The sequence below is a fragment of the Podarcis muralis genome, chromosome 3, assembly GCF_964188315.1.
Source record: "Podarcis muralis chromosome 3, rPodMur119.hap1.1, whole genome shotgun sequence".
NCBI lineage: Eukaryota > Metazoa > Chordata > Lepidosauria > Squamata > Lacertidae > Podarcis > Podarcis muralis.
Genome location: NC_135657.1, coordinates 31,415,935 through 31,435,791, shown reverse-complemented (window position 1 = coordinate 31,435,791; position 19,857 = coordinate 31,415,935). Strand labels below are relative to the sequence as shown.

General features: G+C 43.8%; 1 long non-coding RNA gene across 1 annotated transcript; it reads right to left on the bottom strand.

The window, feature by feature from the left end:
- Window positions 1-1,064: 1,064 nt before the first annotated feature.
- LOC144327226 (uncharacterized) lies at window positions 1,065-19,819 on the bottom strand. The gene is made up of 3 exons (XR_013392161.1): window positions 18,870-19,819; window positions 16,652-16,884; window positions 1,065-5,053 (listed from the first exon to the last, which is right to left on the bottom strand). It is a non-coding gene; the product is annotated as an uncharacterized LOC144327226 (long non-coding RNA).
- Window positions 19,820-19,857: the final 38 nt, after the last annotated feature.

Sequence of the window (19,857 nt, the reverse complement as noted above, 5' to 3'; positions counted from 1 at the left end):
GTGGATATTATTGAATATTATTACTCCACTTTGAAGTATTTCACCCAAAAGAGTATTTTTCTGGGGGAAATCTAGAGAGACAAAGATGTCAGCATACAGACAATTTAAGAAGGAAATATTTTTCTACTTTGGGTCTACATTAGTGTTGTTACAGATGTATCACCAAAAAAATGGTCAAAATATCACACAGATTTGCACAACATTTGCTTATGCTGATTTATATGTATAAACGAACATTTAGAAAGAATTACAATAATTTAAATCGAAATATAACTCCCAGTAGTGGAGAAAAGTGTGACTAGGTGACCTATGGTATGTGTCTACTCCAGGGGTCAGCAAATGTTTTCAGAAGGAGGCCGGTCCACTGTCCCTCAGACCTTGTGGGGGGCCAGACCCACCCTCTCCTGAAAGGACACCCCCCCCCCGCCGCCACTCATGCCTGCCAACGCTGCCTCATCTTCAGCAGTGGCAGCAGCGTCCTCTGCCTTGGCCATGGGTCCACTGGGTGCAGAGCCCATGCTGCTGGCCTGGGCGGCAGAGCAGCCTCCCCACCACCACCACTTCCTCCCACTCGGCTCTTGGCCATACGTGCCCGCCTCAGGGGGAAGGAAGGGGAGTTGCCCAGAGGCGTCCACGGCTTCAGATTGGCTTCCTGCAGCCAATCCGAAGCCATGGCAGCGTCGATGTCAGTCCCTGTGTGGTGAGGCCTCCGCGCCGCGCCGGTTTAGCATGGGGACTGACCGAGCAGGCGGCAGGGTCTGCAGGCTGGATTTTCAAGCCCAGTGGGCTGCATCTGGCCCCCGGGCCGTAGTTTGCTGACCCCTGGTCTACTCCTTTTGCTGTCCAGGTGTTAATTGCTGATGAAAATCTTCAAGGACCCTGCTCTCTCTTCTCATGGTTCTTTATTTTAAAGAGGACTTGCATCAGGCAGTCCTTAAGGTAGAGTAGGGATGTGGTCCTCCTGATGTTGTTGGACTCCAGCTCTCATCAGCCTCAGCTAGCATGGCTAATCTGGAAGCTCATAGGTCCCCCATCCCTGAAACAGACAGGTCTTTTTCTTTTTTTTAAAAGATATTTATTAGAATTTTACAAAATGAACAAGAAAAAAGAAAAATACAAAATAAAAATAGATTAAAAAAGACAATTCCATCTTTTCATCACTTTCTTTCGTCTGCTTATTTCCCGGACCTCCTCACACCTCCCTTTTTGTATTCCAGTTCAATTTGTTAGTTCAGCAAATCCTTTCCCTTCTTTGTTTATCCTAATCTTTAATCTTAAAATAATGTAACATTAAATTTTTGTCTGTTAATAATCCATTTTTTCCATACTCCTTATAGTACTATAGCTAAAAACCACATAACTTTCATCCAACATCATTTTAACACTCATTAATTTTACAATATTTCTGTAGATAATCTTTAAATTTCTTCCAATCTTCTTCCACCGACTCTTCTCCCTGGTCTCGGATTCTGCCGGTCATTTCTGCCAGTTCCAAACAGACAGGTCCTTCAGAGTAGAGTGTCTGCTGTAAAACAGGATACAGACTGCCTACTTCCGTCTGTGGAGAAAGAATGCTTCTGAATACCAGTTGCTGGGAACCACAGAAGAGGAGAATGCTCTTGCCCTCAGATCCTGCTTGCAGGTTTCCCACAGGTGTCTGGTTGGCTGCTGTGAGAACAGGGTGTTCTACTAGATGGCCCATTGGCCTGATTGAGAAGGCTCTTCTTATGTTCTTAGTTCTCTGAGCCAATCGGCAACTTGGAACAAGGCTGGCCCATCTGAAGCTAATGATGAAATGATGCCTCATCTCCCTTTCCATATGCTGAAGCTGACCAGATGGGCAGTTGAATCTTATTTCTAAGACAGGTGATGGGATGCCATCACTCACCCTAATGGTAAGATTGGCCTTGCAGTCCGACTTTTTTCACTTGCAAAGTTACCTTTGAAGTTGGTTTCTCCGAGTGGTCTGTTAATTGTTAATTATTAAAGGCACATGGAGCAGAAGAGAACCTAGGATGCTTCTTCACTATTAAACAAGACATTTGTCAAGTAGGTCAGGATGTACATGGTGTTGAAACAGAAGTTTGATGTGAGAGAATCGCCTGTGTACAGGGGCTATTTCCTAAAAGGTATACTCGGGGTTTTCCCCTGAATTCTTTCACTCAGTTTTGATGAATGGACGGACAACTGGATTATGAAAATGCATTCAGATTGAGTTCATATATCACAGTGTTTAGTTATAGCCTGTTGCTGCATTTGAACTACAGTGGTACCTCGAGTTAGACGCCTCAGGTTACAAACACTTCAGGTTACAAACTCCGCTAACCTGGAAGAGTTACCTCAAGTTGAGAACTCTGCCCCAGGATGAGAACGGAAATCGTGTGCTGGAGGCACAGCTACAGCAAGAGGCCCCATTAGTGAAAGCACGCCTCTAGTTAAGAACAGTTTCAGGTTAAGAACAGACCTCCGGAAAGAATTAAGTTCGTAACTAGAGGTACCACTGTATTGGTGCTTGCACAGTCTGGAATATTGCTTAGGTTAGTTGGTGTAAGCAAAGGTGACATGGCATCCCTCTTACCATGAACCATATGATGGGGCTGTTGAAGACTTTGCAGAATAAGTACTGAGCAGAGCTGTGAACTAATGCTTTATTATCTCTAAAATGGTCAAAATATAATGTCATATTCTTTAAAGTATGAAAGGGGAGGTCTATTGTGAATACTTCACTATAATTTATTGTATAGATTTTACCTTTCCCTGGAGCTTACTGCTAGATATAGTAATTATAACAGCATGCGCTAGTGATATAGAATATTATAGAACCCTGTCTTTTTATAGAAACGTTAATTCATCTGGCAACATGTTTGCGATGTTCCTTCTAAAACATTTAAAGGGTATTTTTGCAATTGTGGTTCTGTGTATTTTGCATCTCATGGATGATGTATCACTTGCTAAATTTGAAATCCAAATTGTGACTCTGGCTATGGCTGCTGCCAGGAAGCAAATGCTGCAAGTAGACAAGTACTTAAGAACCAATTATCATCCCTTTGACTTTCCAACTTGAGGGATGTTTCACACAAGACAGAATTCCTACATGAGGGCTACCACTTCAGTGTAGGAAACACCACGAGAAGCCTACCCATATCTTATGTCATCTTGCGTACACATCAGATTAGCAGCAAGCTTCTGTTGTGGGGTAACTGGGAAAATAAAAAGAGCTTGCCACACATGACAGTCTCTCTCCCAACCCCCAATGATATGGTTCTGTTAATGGAAGGCTCTTGAAGGGGTGATTTTTGCCAAAAAAAACATAATCCACAGCACCCTTCACCATGCCCTATGCTGTTATGAAGGTTCCCCTAGCCCCCTGGAGCATAAAAATTTTTTTGGGGGGGGGATGCAGGAAGATTGGGGAACTGGTGAAAATCTAAGTGGTGTCTTTCTTCACACAATGTATAATTAAACTATGGAATTCCCTGCCATGAGGTGTAATGATGGCCACCAACATGGATGGCTTTAAAAATTCATGGAGGATAAGATTATGCATGGCTACCACCAAGCTGACAATGTTCTTCTACCTTTGCTGTTGAAGTCCGGGTGCCTTGGAAAACCAGCTGCTGGGAATCACAAGTGGGGAGACTGCTGTTGCATTGGCGTCCTGCTTGTGGGCCTTTCCACAGGTATCTATTGGCTACTGTGAGAACAGGATGCTGAGCTAGATGGGTCTTTGACCTGATCCATCAGGGCTCTTGAGATTGGGGTGAGTTATATATATCCAATCATTTTCTAAATGATTTTGATGGCACAAAATCAGCAAAGACCAGGGGTATAATTTTTATGAAAAAGAAAAGCTCTTGATTGCCACTTGAGCAGTGGTTGGCCAGCTGATGATGTCATCAGAATGGAGACATTGGGAGGGGACGGTTGTCTATATATATCTTCAAGTTTACTGTTGGCACTCAAACTAAAGATCTATATCGATGACTGTGGCTTCTGAGCAGACCACGTAATTAAATACGCGGAATTGCAAAGATAGCTTTTTCCTAATCCTTGTCCATTTGGATGCCAAGCCGCATCTCCGGTATAAATGAGAAGTGAGGTACAGTACTTCCAACAAAGTTGAGAGAAGTCAACTGAGCAGCAATATAAGTGATGAAATTGCATCCCTTAATGCACGTATATACAGACTGGTGGTAAATAGTCCCATTAAGAGGCAGGATGCGAAACAAGGACTCTGATCTGCAAAGTGAAAGGATGAGGTCAATGATATCATAGACCTAAATTAAGATGCTGATGGAAACCATAGCAAATTTTAAAAAACCAAACCAACTGTGTGAGAAGTCTGTAATGCGTTATATCTGGCAAGATGAAGCTAATGAAAAACAAGAGGGTGAACAAATACATGAGCTAGTGTTTTCCATGTATGCTGCATGTGATAGTTATAGAAAGGTCTTGGATTACAAATGATAATTTGTAGCATGGAATATACTCCTTCATTGGTGGAGGGGCAAAGACGAACCCTTTGCTATAAATAGGTTCATAAATGCACATGAACAGATTTATTCTCCTTAATTTAGGGCCACCCTCCATTACTGATGTTCTGAAACAAGGGTTCCTTTCTGGAGAACATCGTCTATGCATGGCTCCTACTTGCTGCCCCATAAAGAGCTAGTTAACTTTTTCTTCTTTCCTCTTTCTATTACAGCCATGCTGTCGGGAAATGTTATATTTGTCTGTGTTACAGAGCAGAGAGAATACAGAAAGCTGGAGCCAACACCTAGGTTACCAGGGGAACCTGCTCATGGATCTGGCAGACAGTGCCAGAGGCTCATGGACAACTTTTCACAGGAGGGGGGGTCCTGCCACCACACCTGCTGTTGGCAGTAACTCCTGATTATAATAGAGTAGACCATGTCCCATATTGCTGTATAGTCAGCTAGTCGCTCCAAGTCTCTGCTGCCAGGCTGTCTTTGTTGGAGCCTAGCCCAAGCTTTTAGAAGCAGGGATGGTGCAGCTGTGATATCCGATTGAAGTTCCGTTGCTTGGAGCAGGTCTGCATATTAAAAGAAAATAACATGGGATCAGGGACAGAGACACTAGTCGGCTGGATGTGAGTTCAAAGGGGAATTAAGGCTGGAAAGCAGGACTATTTGGGTGCGCTAGAAACTGGATCGCTCGGCTGAAAACCAGTGTGGTGCAGTGGTACTTGAACCAGAATCAAGACCACCACTGAGACCACAGGTGAGCTGCGCCTAGACTACCCCCATTATGCTGGGATGGGCGACTGGGATTTATAAGCCACTTCAAACCATTGTTTCCAAAGCAGTATACAACAGGAAAGTAAAAAAAAAACACAACCCAGATCTAAACAACAGATCCTAAAAACACAAAGTTGCATAAGTTATGTAGAGTAAACAAGATAAAATGGTCAGGGAAAACCCTCTTTAAAAGTAAGTTTCCAGTAGCTGCCTGAAAACAAACAAAAAAGATAGACGCTTGTCTAAATTGTGTTCAATCTTTTTTATATTAAAAGAAAACTCAGTAAGGCAACATTCTGCAACATTTCCCTCTGCGATTGGAATGCTTCGGTTACATTTGTGTTTGAAACATCTTGGTTGCATTTTTTCCACATTACATAAGCCACATCTTCAAAGAAAAGCCCAGTGTCTGAGACAGGTTTCATCTGCAGTCAGAAAGCTGGCATGGCCCTCCAAGAAAAAGACAGGAGATTGAAGAAATATACTGAGTGAGAAACAGGACCATGGCACTGTAACGGTAGCCGATCACATTCCTAACTTGACTATGCCTTATTAGGAATGTATGTATTCTGTAAGTGAAAATAATATGTCGAACTGAAATACAATATGCCTCCTATACATAACCATATGCAAAGTAAGTTCCGAGGCTGTCAACTAGTTTTCCTGGAGCAAAGTCTTTGAAGTCAAGAAAATACTCTGATTTGTGGATGCATAGCCTGAATGCCTTTCCTGAAAGGTAACCGTGGCTGCAAACCTTTGGATGAGCACAAAATTAAAGAATTTGAATGAGGAAGAGCATCTTTGCATGAGGCTTTTAGTGATGTGTTACTAGAATTAGGTGCGTTGCACGTGTACTTTTTACTTTTTAACATATAAAACAAGTAAGCTTGTGTCATGATACACAAATCTGTCCTAAGGCTCAGAGCAATCCTGTACTCTTAATTACACCTGGGTGGAGGTAGGGGAGATACTTGTAGAGTAGCTGCTGCATCCTATATGTGATTGGCCCAAGAATGGAAGGAGGAAATGCACAACAGAACAAAAAGAGTAAAAATGACAGACATGCCTACATCCCTGGCAACCAATCAGAGACTGTGCTGGTGACAGTGCCCATATGCTTCCCATACATGGAGGGAACCAATAAACTCACAACGACAGGGCCACTCCCACTGCATCACCACCCCCACAATCACAGCACCCACAGTCCATCAGGCCCAGTGGCACAGCCAGCAGTGAGGCCACTTATTGGAAGTCTCCAGGCGAAACAATAGGCATGAATTTGAATCCCCTTATGCAACCCCCTGCCATTATTGTTTTGAGCACACTACAGAAAGAGGAGGAAGGAGAATCCATGCAACACAGCACGCCCATAGCTACCTTGGCAGGTCACTTGCAGAGAGCACACATAGCTCAGTGTCTGGGACCGATGGTCAAGCAGACCCATCCATGATTCAGTTACCAAGGAGCTAAGGGCATGGGGCAGGACATGGAACAAAGGTAACTGTAGGCCCATATTGATCAGTAGTTCACTCCATAGGATAGGGAACATATTTTTCAAAGCAGCGGTGAGACTTAACACTCCACTGATGTCTTGGGGCTTTTGCCAAATCCTGAAGCTCCTCAACAGACAGGTCTCAAGTCTAGAGTTGTTCTGTAAGATTCCTTAGTCTTACAGCACAATCCTATTTTTATAAACAAGATCTATGCAATGTAAATGAGCAGAACTGAGGGTTAAAAGTCATTTGTTGCTCATAATTTTTGATGTAAATGCTGGCATCATTCTGTGCAGCACAAAGTGTAAAAGTACTTTGTTCAGAAGTATAAAAAGCTCAATGGGCCTTGGAGTTTTCATGTGTGTTTGTGTTTTTAGTCTTATACTTTAAGAATCCATTGACGTCAACAAGATGTCCTTAAGAATGGAATGCCTGGAAGATATTTTAAGAGAATGAACACCATCATTGTCAAAGTACAGACAGTGTTGCACATGAACTGCAATGTAATGACACAACAGGAGTTATTTTTAGGATTGTAACCATTGGTCAAGGCAGTTCAGGACATGTTACTAAGGACCTTGTTCAGAGGACAGCTGAGTCAGATATCAGTAGCAGAGAGCAATAATCCCAGAATGCCTTGACATGTTTGTGGGTGTTTGCAATATCAATGATATCCATTGATTGATTGATTGATTGAATGCCCCTTAGCCCTCAAAGACGACACCCAGGTGCTTTACAACATTACAAATTCCATTTTAAAAGGTTATAAAGACAGAAAGCATTAGGAAGAGAACCAAAACAAATCCACAAGCAGGGAGAAATTCAATCAAAAGCCTGGTGGAAGAAAAAATTTGCCCACCTAAATATAATCAATTAGGAGAGCAATTAAACTCTCTTGGAAGGGAGATCCTCAACCCAGGAGATACAACAAGAAAGCCCTGTTGAACCCATGTTTTCTATCAATAAACATTTTCAACTGTGTTTGTTTTGGAGGGGAAACATGGATGTCAGAGGGCATGAATGATTCTCCCTTCTAGATGTTTGCTTGAAAACATCAGGGGAGAAATTCAACGTTGCATGAAGGTGATCATTCTGCCACACCAAGCATTTTGGCCTGTCAGACAGAGAGATTTCTCTCTCTCTCTCTCTCTCTCTCTCTCTCTCTCTCTCTCTCTCTCTCCCTCCCTCCCTCCCCCCCCCCCAGTTCTAGGGGTTCTCCTGACCCACCCGAACCTATTTTGGGGGCCGTGAGGTGGGGAGATAGGAACCTTACTGCACAATCAAAAGTCCTTGAGCAGGGCTCCCAACTGGTGGAACGCTTTAAGTGAATCATACCCTGTACATATATTTTTGAAGCATTAGTTATTTTAAAACATTTCTTTAATTCCTTTTGTATGTGCTCGGTGTTTCAGTCAAGTCAGGAGTGGGGCATAGCTCAGTAGTAGAGCACATGCAGATGGTCTCATGTTCAGACCCTGGTATCTCCAGGTCTAGAAAATATCATCTGAAACCCTGGAGACTTTCTGGCAATCAATGTAGACCAGCCTTCTCTAGCTTGATGCCTTTCAGAAGCTTGGGACTGCAACTCCCATCATCCCTGACCACTGACCATGGTGGATGAGGTTGATGAGACTTGGAGTCCAATATCACTCTCAAGGAATACAGAGAGATAAATCACAAGCTAAACAACTCTGTGGTTTACAAAAACTCATTATCAATAATGTACAGCATTTCAACACCTTCTATTACATGTAATCTTAAACAAATATACCATGCCAAAATAATAATGGCATGCGCAACTCAGTATCTCAAAGCCAAGCAAACCAAATATTCCTGAAATAAGTCCATGAGAGAAACTCTCTATGTGTATAGTTGTGCTGGTGTGGTCCCAATGGAACTTCGACATCAAGATACCCGGATTTCAATCTCTGTTTCATGAATCTTCTGGTTGACCTGAAAAGGAACTAATGGCAACTCAATGTTCTACCAAATAGATCAGCTCCAACTTTAGAAGTCCTTGTTTTGGAAAGTCAAAATTTCAAGGCCGCAAGGAGCAACCGTCCCGGTTTCTGATTTGATCCTGGAATGTCCCACTTTTCCTTAGTTCCTATTTTCATTGAAGAAGAAGAAGAGTTTGGATTTGATATCCCGCTTTATCACTACCCCAAGGAGTCTCAAAGCGGCTAACAATCTCCTTTTCCCTTCCTCCCCCACAACAAACACTCTGTGAGGTGAGTGGGGCTGAGAGACTTCAAAGAAGTGTGACTGGCCCAAGGTCACCCAGCGGCTGCATGTGGAGGAGCTGGGAATCGAACCCGGTTCACCAGATTACGTGTCTACCGCTCTTAACCACTACACCACACTGGCTCTCAACATTGGAAAAATGTTGGGGGGTATGGAGTCAAGTAGATAAGTAACTATACAACCTTCAGAAGATATTTAAAGGCAGTTCTGTATAGGGAAGTATTTTAATGTTTAATGTTTTATTATGTTTTTATATATGTTGGAAGCCACTCAGAGCAGCTGGGACAACCCAGTCAGATAGGCGGGGTATAAGTAATAAAATTATTATCATTACTCTTATTATTTTATTATTTTATGCAACAGCGGTGCATTTTAACCAAGCACTCACCAGTGCCAGTAGTAGTGACAATCTGGCAGCCATGAATGGCATACTTAAAGTGGCAATAAAAAGCTGGATCTTCCAAAGGAATATTAGAGAAATAGCAGATTGTGCAGAGTGAGCCTGCCTCCTACATAAAAATAACTTCTGGAGCTATGAATACATGGGGCACATTTTATATTTATATGGGGAAATATAGCAATCCACAGCAAAGTCAGGGTAAGTAGAGGAGATTTGACAAAGCCATCAAGGTAGAATAATCAGCTGAAAAGCAGCAGAGCCCTGAAAAGTGATACGATTTGTTAAACCCTGATACATACACACTCATCTGAAAGTAAAGACCCTGGAACTTACAAACCAAAGAATTACAACATAATATAGTAATAATAATAGTACCGGTAATTTATTATTTATACCCCGCCCATCTGGCTGACTTTCCCCAGCCACTCTAGGTGGCTCCCAATCGAGTGTTGAAAACAATACAGCATTAAATATTAAAAACTTCCCTAAATAGGGCTGCCTTCAGATGTATTTTAAAAATAGGATAGCTACATATTTCCTTGACATCTGATGGGAGGGTGTTCCACAGGGCAGGCGCCACTACCAAGAAAGCCCTCTGTTTGGTTCCCTGTAACCACCCTTCTCGCAATGAGGGAACCGCCAGAAGGCCCTCGGCACTGGACCTCAGTGTCCGGGCTGAATGATGGGAGTGGAAACGCTCCTTCAGGTATATAGGACCGAGGCCGTTTAGGGCTTTAAAGGTCAGCACCAACACTTTGAATTGTGCTCTGAAACATACTGGGAGGAGCCAATGCAGATCTCTCAGGACCAGTGTCCCAGCGGCCACTCCCAGTCACCAGTCTAGCTGCCGCATTCTGGATTAACTTCAGTTTCCAGGTCACCTTCCAAGGTAGCCCCATGTAGAGCACATTGCAGTAGTCCAAGTGGGAGATAACTAGAGCATGCACCACTCTGGCGAGACAGTTTGCGGGCAGGTAGGGTCTCAGCCTGCGTACCAGATGGAGCTGGTAAACAGCTGCCCTGGACAAAGAATTAACCTTCATCTCCATGGACAGCTGTGAGTCCAAAATGACTCCCAGGCCGTGCACCTGGTCCTTCAGGGGCACAGCTACCCCATTCAGGACCAGGGAGTCCCCTACACCCGCCCTGTCCCCCCAAAACAGTACTTCTGTCTTGTCAGGATTCAACCTCAATCTGTTAGCCGCCATCCATCCTCCAACCGCCTCCAAGCACTCACACAGGTCATTCACCGCCTTCACTGGTTCTGATATGAAAGAGAGGTAGAGCTGCGTGTCATCTGCATACTGATGAACAGCCACCCCAAAGCCTTGATGATCTATGCAAATGTTATAAACCTTTCCTCCTTGCACACCAACAGCAAGGCTTTGCCATATCAAGAAATATTTAAAATGATGGCAGCCTGCTTATGTTTTTACAGTGGTCTCCCTACAGTTGTAATAGGGTATTTATGGCTTGGGGGTAGGTGGGAAATGGTCACCGGTGTAAGTCTTTAGTTTCATGTTTTGACTTTTTTCCATGTCCGCCCCCACCCCCAGCATACCAAATGGAGGCTTATCAGTATATAGAACATAATATATTTCTGTTTATCTTAAAGTAGCTGCTGGAGACTCAGTTTTGCATCATCAGTATAAAGATAATCACATATAGAGTTTGGAACATACTATCAGCTCTTTATGGACACAGAGGGAGCATATGATTCATGCCTCAGTGCAACCAAGGGATTTGATCCAAATCCCTCTGAGTCACTCAGGTCCTTTATCCTTCAGGCATATTACTCTTCTTCCACCTTTAAAGTGCTGTTTTTGGGGGTGGACAATGAGTATGCACAAATGAATCTGGCTGAAATAAACACAGAACATTGCATATGAGTAAGGCTTATTCATTTTGTAGGGGAAGGTCCATGGGTCAGTGGTGGTATCTGCTCTGCATGTATGTGGAAAGTCCCACATTTAGTCTCTGGTATCTCTAGTTAGAGGTGGCTGTGAGCCTTCCCTGAAATTCTGGAGAGTTACTGCTAGTCAGCGTAGACAATATCAAGCTAGATTGACCAATGATCTGAATCAGTATAAGGCAGCTTCCAATATTTCTAGGTTCTAAACTATGCTTTTCCTCTAAACCTGTAGATTTCGCTGTTCCCAAATAGTACAGTGGGGTTTTTGGAAGGCATGGCATAGATGCAGTACAGATACTACTGTAGCTTGCTGTCTTCCACAAATAACTCCTTAAAAGGTTTGCCTCCTGCTCCTTTTCCCTCTCTGGGTAACAGTAAACCAGTCTACCCTTGCCCCACCAATAATAATAATAATAATAATAATAATAATACCCCGCCCATCTGCCTGGGTTTCCCCAGCCACTCTAGGCGGTTTACAACACATAAAAAAATGTAAAACATTAGACATTAAAAAATTTCCAAACAGGGTTGCCTTCAGATGTCTTCTAAATGTCAGATAGTTGTTTATTTTGTTGACATCTGATGGGAGGGCGTTCCACAGGCCGAGCACCACTACCGAGAAGGTCCTCTGCTTGGTTTCCTGTAACCTCACTTCTTGCAGTGAGGGAACTCCCAGAAGGCCCTTGGAGCTGGACCTCAGTGAACGATGGGGGTGGAGACTCCCCCTATCCTTCAAGTTGGTGGAAAGGAACCCCTTCCTTTTATCCAAAGAGCCCCCAGAGAAGTCCCATATAAGTGTTGCCTCTGCTTGTGAACTGAGCCTTATTCTTCCTTCCTGGTTCTAGTATAACTTTGCTTATAATATTGTGGGTGAGAGAGTATGGATAGTGATCTAAATATTTTAAGAAGATAAAGCATTTGATCCAGAATCAGGCTGCAATGAACTCTTTGGGACTTAATTCTGAGTAGCACGCATAAGTTTGTGCTATATGTTAGTTGAACTTTATGACTGAATTGTCCCAGTGATTTCAATGGGACAAAAAAAAAAAAATACCAACTGTGCAATCCTAAACACATATACTCAGAAGCTAATTCCCATTGATAAGTGGGATTAACATTGCTGCCTAAGTTAGGATTTCAGCCTAAGAAACACTTGCCCTGAGGTGTGTCCCTCACCTAGCTCCGTAGAGGAGTGCACTGTCAGTCTGTATCTAGCCCAATAAGTTTATGCTATCTTATTGTTCATTACCAATTGCAACAAGAAAATAAATAACCCAGGAATAATATGGAATAGTCATATATTAGAGTAGTTCAAGAACGTTCGCATCCTGTCTACACAGAACCCCTCTCAATAGAATTTATTTGCAGAATTTACGAAGGGAAGACTTTTTGTCCCAGCTATATCTGTTGCCTGGAGTCCTTTCTTTGAGGGGTCCTCCAGATATCTTTGTTGCTGCACACTGATGATGATTTGTACTTATGATGCTATAAGGCAGTGGCAAAATTAGATTTTATTTCACCCGGGTCAAAGACCCAGTTTGGCACCCCCTCCCACACACACATCTGCACACACACACACACACACACACACACACACACACACACGTTGGGAGCCTCAATGGCACCCCTCTGGAGGCTTCACCCAGAGCAAAAAAACTGGGTAGCCCTTCTGTAGCTACAGCACTGTATAAGAGCAGTCACACATTATCCCATTTTTCAATGCTGTTTGTACATTCCTTACAAAGGTTTTGGGGTGGTCAAGCAGCTTTGATTCCAAGCAGTACGTATCCCTTAATTTCCTGGTGAAATTCCATAACTTTTTATACCATAAAGGTTCTGGTTTATTTTTGTTCCGCTTTTGCTGGATCTCTCAGCGGCCTTTGATACCATCGACCACAACATCCTTCTGGACCATCTAGAGCAGGGGTCAGCAAACTTTTTAAGCAGGGGGCCGGTCCACTGTCCCTCAGACCTTGTGGGGGCCGGACTATATTTTGAAAAAGAAAATGAACGAATTCCTATGCCCCACAAATAACCCAGAGATGCATTTTAAATAAAAGTGCACATTCCACTCATGTAAAAATACCAGGAAGGCCCCACAAATAACCCAGAGATACATTTTAAATAAAAGGGCACATTCTATGCTGATTCCTGGACTGTCTGCGGGCCGGATTGAGAAGGCAGTTTGGCCGAATGCAGCCCTCGGGCCTTAGTTTGCCTACCCATGGTCTAGAGAGGGGCTGGGAGATGGGGCGCTGTCATACAGTGGTTCTGCTCCTTCCTCCTGGGCCGTATTCAGAAAGGGGGGGCATGAATGTTGGGACCCTGGGCTCTCACTTGTGAGGTGCCTCAGGGTTCCGTCCTCTCCCCCACACTTTTTAACATCTATATGAAGCTGCTGGGAGAGATCATCAGGGGATTTGGGCTGGGTGTTCATCAGTATGCGGATGATACCCAGCTCTACCTCTCTTTTAAATCAGAACCAGTGAAGGTGGTGAAGGTCCTGTGTGAGTGCCTGGAGGCGGTTGGAGGATGGATGGTGGCTAACAGATTGAGGTTGAATCCTGACAAGACAGAAGTACTGTTTTGGGGGGACAGGAGGCGGGCAGGTGTGGAGGACTCCCTGGTGCTGAATGGGGTAACTGTGCCCCTGAAGGACCAGGTGTGCAGCCTGGGATAAATTTTGGATTCATAGCTGTCCATGGAGGCGCAGGTCAATTCTGTGTCCAGGGCAGCTGTCTACCAGCTCCACCTGGTACGCAGGCTGAGACCCTACCTGCCCGCAAACTGTCTCGCCAGAGTGGTGTATGCTCTAGTTATCTCCCACTTGGACTACTGCAATGCGCTCTACATGGGGCTACCTTTGAAGGTGACCCAGAAACTACAACTACAGTGGTGCCCCGCAAGACGAATGCCTCGCAAGACGGAAAACCCGCTAGACGAAAGGGTTTTCCGTTTTGGAGGTGCTTCACAAAACGAATTTCCTATGGGCTTGCTTCGCAAGACGAAAATGTCTTGCGAGTTCCTGCAGGGTTTTTTTCCTTCCCCCCCTTTTCCCCAAGCCGCTAAGCCGCTTATCAGCTGATCCGCTAAACAGCTGATCCGCCAAGCCGCTTAACAGCTGATCGCTAAGCCGCTTATCAGCTGATCCGCTAAGCCGCTTAACAGCTGATCCGCTAAGCCGCTTAACAGCTGATCCGCTAAGCCGCTTATCAGCTGATCTGCTAAGCCGCTAATCAGCTGATCCGCTAAGCCCGCTAAGAGCGCTAATCCGCTAATGGGCTTGCTTCGCAAGACGAAAAAACCGCAAGACGAAGAGACTCGCGGAACGGATTCTTTTCGTCTTGCGAGGCACCACTTTAATTCAAAATGTGGTCACTAGACTGGTGACTGGGAGTGGCCGCCGAGACCATATAACTGTTAGAGGGAGATTTTTCACTGGTGGCAGATGACAGAAGACTGTGACACCATGAGACCGGTGTAAAACCAAATTAAATAAGGACTTTATTTCAAAACAACAAACAGCAAAGCTTGTGGGTGTTTTTCCTGCAGGCAGAGTTCAAACTGCAATTTCTCTCCTTTTGTAGTCATGGCCAGCTGCATCCAAGCAGCCCAGAGCTCATAGAAAACTGTTCTTAAAGGTACAAACATGTTTCTGTGCAGAATGATTCTTTCCCAACAATAACACCGGTTTTGAAAGACCTACATTGGCTCCCAGTACGTTTCCGAGCACAATTCAAAGTGTTGGTGCTGACCTTTAAAGCCCTAAATGGCCTTGGCCCAGTATACATGAAGGAGCGTCTCCACCACCATCGTTCTGCCCGGACACTGAGGTCCAGCGCCGAGGGCCTTCTGGCCATTCCCTCGCTTCGAGAAGCCAAGTTACAGGGAACCAGGCAGAGGGCCTTCTCGGAAGTGGCGCCCGCCTTGTGGAATGCCCTCCCATCAGATGTCAAGGAAATAAACAACTACAGTGGTGCTCCGCAAAACGAATGCCTCGCAAGACGAAAAACTCGCTAGACGAAAGGGTTTTCCGTTTTTTGAGTTGTTCCGCAAAATGAATTTCCCTATGGGCTTGCTTCGCAAGACGAAACGTCTTGCGAGTTCTTGTGAGTTTGTTTCCTTTTTCTTAAAGCCGCTAAGCCGTTAATAGCCGCTAAGCCGCTAATAGCCGTGGTTCGCAAGACGAAAAAACCGCAAGACGAAGAGACTCGCGGAACGGATTAATTTCGTCTTGCGAGGCACCACTGTATCTGACTTTCAGAAGACATTTGAAGGCAGCCGTGTTTAGGGAAGTTTTTAATGTTTGAAGTTTTATTCTGTTTTCAGTGTCCTGTTGGAAGCTGTTCTTGTTGTTGCTGCTACTGAGCTATAGCCAGACAGCAATGATGCGTAGCACCGGGGAAGCATCACATAACAAACAAAAGGTGAACAAACCCACCATTAGTGCACTATTATTGTGTCAAGAATATGCTGAAGAATACATCCATAATAAAATATTGGTGTGGAAGGACCCTGATATAACTGTTATTAGCTATCTGTAATTGCAATGCCCTGTAAGTTCATTAACCATTCTTTTTTATTGTCAAGAACAAAAATGTTAAACATAAACTCTATTAAACTTAATTTAATTTTAGAAGTATGGGATCCAAAGGATAATTATAACAAACTGTCGAAACAAAATTTAAGAATTCCTTCCAGTAGCACCTTAAGAGATCAACTAAGTTTGTTATTGGTATGAGCTTTCAAAGAAGTGTGCATGCACATGAAAGCTCATACCAATAACAAATTTAGTTGGTCTCTAAGGTGCTACTGGAATGATTTTATTTTTTTTTTGTTTCGACTACGGCAGACCAACATGGCTACCTTCCTGTAACCATAACAAACTGTGTTATTTATAGTACTGCTTTTGATCATTTAGGAGGATTAATTTACTTTGGGGCATTTCCATCACCTGTGGAGGGTGTCTCCCTTTGGCTCATAACTGTTCAATTGTTTAGTTAATTCTTATTTAAGCTCCTGATATGGGGAAGTGAATCCTTTAATACTTTCATTTGTTCAGCTTAGATAGCAGGGGTATGATAAAGCGAGCAATAATAATAATAAAGCACAATTTTCACTGCATGCTGAGGAGCAGCCTGCATTCTTGATGATACAAACAACTGCTTTGCCGTGAAGTTGGATAAGGATTGATTTCATCAACATCTGGTCAGGCATCAAGTGCCACACGAATCAACTATAATACAATCAGTTGTTGTGTGGAAGAGAAAGGAAGGAGAGAAATTGCTTGCTCTAACGACTTTATTATCTCGCAACAAGAGACAATATTTATTCACACTCTTACCTGGAAACCCTAGAGCAGCATCTAGGACTGGATTCAGTTCAATAAACTGACAGTTACCAATCTGGACAAACCAGAGGTGTTCTGTTTCAGTGAGAAGGCCATTCCCTGAATAGGGTTGCTGCCTCAGGTACAGGATATCTGAAGGACTTTCTCTTCCTGTATAAGCCGAACATTGTCTTAGGAGGTTCCCCTACATGTTGGGTGGTGGAAACACGGGAGACAACACAAGAGCCCTGTTGGATCAGATTGAAGGCTTAAATAGTTCAGCATTCTGTTGTTGCAGTGACCAAACAAGCAAGATATTAGTGCCATATCACTCTCTCTCCTTTGTGACTGTGCAGTGGAACTCTCCTTCTTGGGAGATTAATTTGGCACCTTTGCCAAGTTTTTCACTGCCTTTTAAAGATGCATCTATTTCAGGAAGCAAGGCTGCATCTGTCTGCCATATTATTGGTATTTTATCTGCCACACACTTGAACTTAGTTGTTTTATATTACAGTCAAACCTCGGTTGTCGAACAGCTCCATTTTCAAACATTTCGGTTCCCGAATGTTGAAAACCTGGAAGTAACTGCTGCGGTTGTCGAACATTTCGGAAGTCGAATGGTCTTCTAGAATGGATTACGTTCGACATCCGAGGTTTGACTGTATTGTTTTAACTGAAATGTTATGGAATCAGCACTGACATTGTTTGCTCTGTTTTATAGTATAAGCTGCCTTGGGCATAAATACACTCAAAGGAAGTTAATGACTGAATGAATGAATGAATGAATGAATAAATAAATAAATAAATGCATCACTGCGGATACCTAGGTGAGAAATGTACAGAAACAATCTGTTTGATGGAGGGTAGAGAGGGATGTGTGAGTGTGCATATTTTGCTCTGCCCACTTTAGCCTTTGCCACCCGCAATCATCGACATGTAGCCCCTGGAACATTGCTCAGAAGACAATGTGGCCCTCGGGCTGAAAAGGGTTCCCCACTCCCATCACACGGGTATGTTTACACACTTCCAGGTGCTTCTAGGTTTTTTCTATTTTCAAGATCAATTCAATCACACACTGGCAAATTCCACTTGTGCAATTATAGTTGATTGGGACATTTTGTGCAACAAACCCACTTCCCCAAAAGACTGGATTCTTTGTGATAAGGAAAGAGTCAGGAAAATGCACTGGGAAGGTGTGGGATGACCCTTGCTTTGATGCAACATCGTCTAATCTCCCTGCAAACAAATAAGACTGAATGCGAATTGAAGAGCCAATGTTGTCTAATCTCCCTCAAAACAAGTCAGGATGAATAATCAATAAACAGTGCCCAAAGATGGGGGGAGTATTTTTCCTTTCCAGGATAAACCTTGGAGCGGTTACTCTTAAATGCAACATTAGCACTTCTTCAACCTTGTTCTTACGAAGCGTTATTTTCTTTTTATTTCAGCATTTCTACAGAAGGCTAATCATGTATAAATTGGAGAAATAACTCAGCTAGAAATAACAAGGAAGTAGCCAGCAAATTCTTATCCATGGAGAATAAACATGTCATTATTTTTTAAAAAAACAAAAAGCAATATAAGCTAACAATGCAGAAAACAAGGCAAATGTCATTGTGATGGGGTTCAGCTTCGATGATTAATTTGAGAAGCTGAAGGAACAGAAAGGCAGTACATATCATTTATTCATGGCCTAAAATTAGACTTTCGTCAAGCCTTTGACCTAACCACAATAGTCTGTTGCATTTAGAACTTATGCCAGTCCTCAAACAAGACAACCTCATACCTAACCTTATACACACACTTACTTGGGGAAATGAACAAAGTATTTTGATCATGCCTTAAGCCGTAATGGACTAGAATCCCACTTCATCAGGTTGTCACAGCCTGTATACCCTTTGCATGGTCATTTAATTCCAACCTTACACCCACCCCTTCAAATCCATATGTGTGCATATTTATCTGATGACTAATGATTTATGCATCTGATGAAGTGAGCTCAAGTCGACGAAAGCTTATGTCATGATAAAGTCTCTTAGTCTTTATGGCGCCACGAGACTATTTGTTGCTTTTTGCTGCAACAGATGGACACAGCTACATCCCCGGAAATATTTGATTGTAAGTCCTACTGAATTTCGTTTGAGTTATTTCTGAAGAGGCACGCATGGGACTGAGCAGGATGCCAGAATATTTGGATACAACCAGACATACAGCCCAATCCAATTATACTTACTTGGAAATAAGGCCCTTCTGAGTTCAATGGGACCTACTCTCAAGTGTGCATTTCAAAATGTGACCTTAAGTGCACTTTCAGGATAGAAACAAATGAGATTCATTTCCAGGCGAATATGCTGAGTACTGGTGTTATGCATAGCATAGGTGCAGCTAAACTTGGGTACAGCAGTGGGATTTCTTCCACGGATTTAATATGCTCTTCTTCCTGAACCATGGAAGAGAAACCAAGATTGGAATTGAAACAGGAGTCATATTCACAATTGGGACGCGTTAACTGGAAAGTGGTGCGCACTGGTGGCAATCTGCACGCTGAATACAGGAGGACCACGCCGAGACTAAAGTCCAGAAACTTTAGGTAAATGTGGATTGAATAACAAGGCGCATGAGAACCAGGCAAAGCAGAGAAGCAACCGGGGCGTTGAGCAATAAAGAATTCAAGGCAGGTCTCGCGGTAGAAAGGACTGAACAGTAACCAGCGGCTTGAACAGTAATATATGCAACGCACGTGTCCTTAGTAACCTACACGGCACGCAGCCGCTAACAAATGCAGGATGCTGTGCGGAGCAGAACATCGAAATACCGTATGCTTTAAGCACGGGAAGCCTGGAGGAGAAACCAGCAGAGGAAAATTAGCCATTCCGTGCCCATAGTCCCTTGTGACGATCTGCAAACGGCTCGTTCCAGAGAGGGCAGTCTTCTGGAGACTGCAGATTCCAGCCTTTTCGGTCGTGGGCTCGGGAAGTGCACCACTACCACCACCGTCGTCTGCGATGGCGGGGGGGTTCAGCTGCGCGCCACACCGGCACACGCGCCCAAGGTGCGCAGGGGAACCACCCGGGCGGTCAGCAGGGGTCGCCAAAGCGTATGAGCTCACCGCAGTGGCTTCCTCCTCCTCCTCCTCCGCAGTTGGTTGCTCCCACATCTCTCTACGGCGCTTCCACCAACCTCCCCCCCCCCCCCGCGCCAGGACCCGCATGGAATGCACA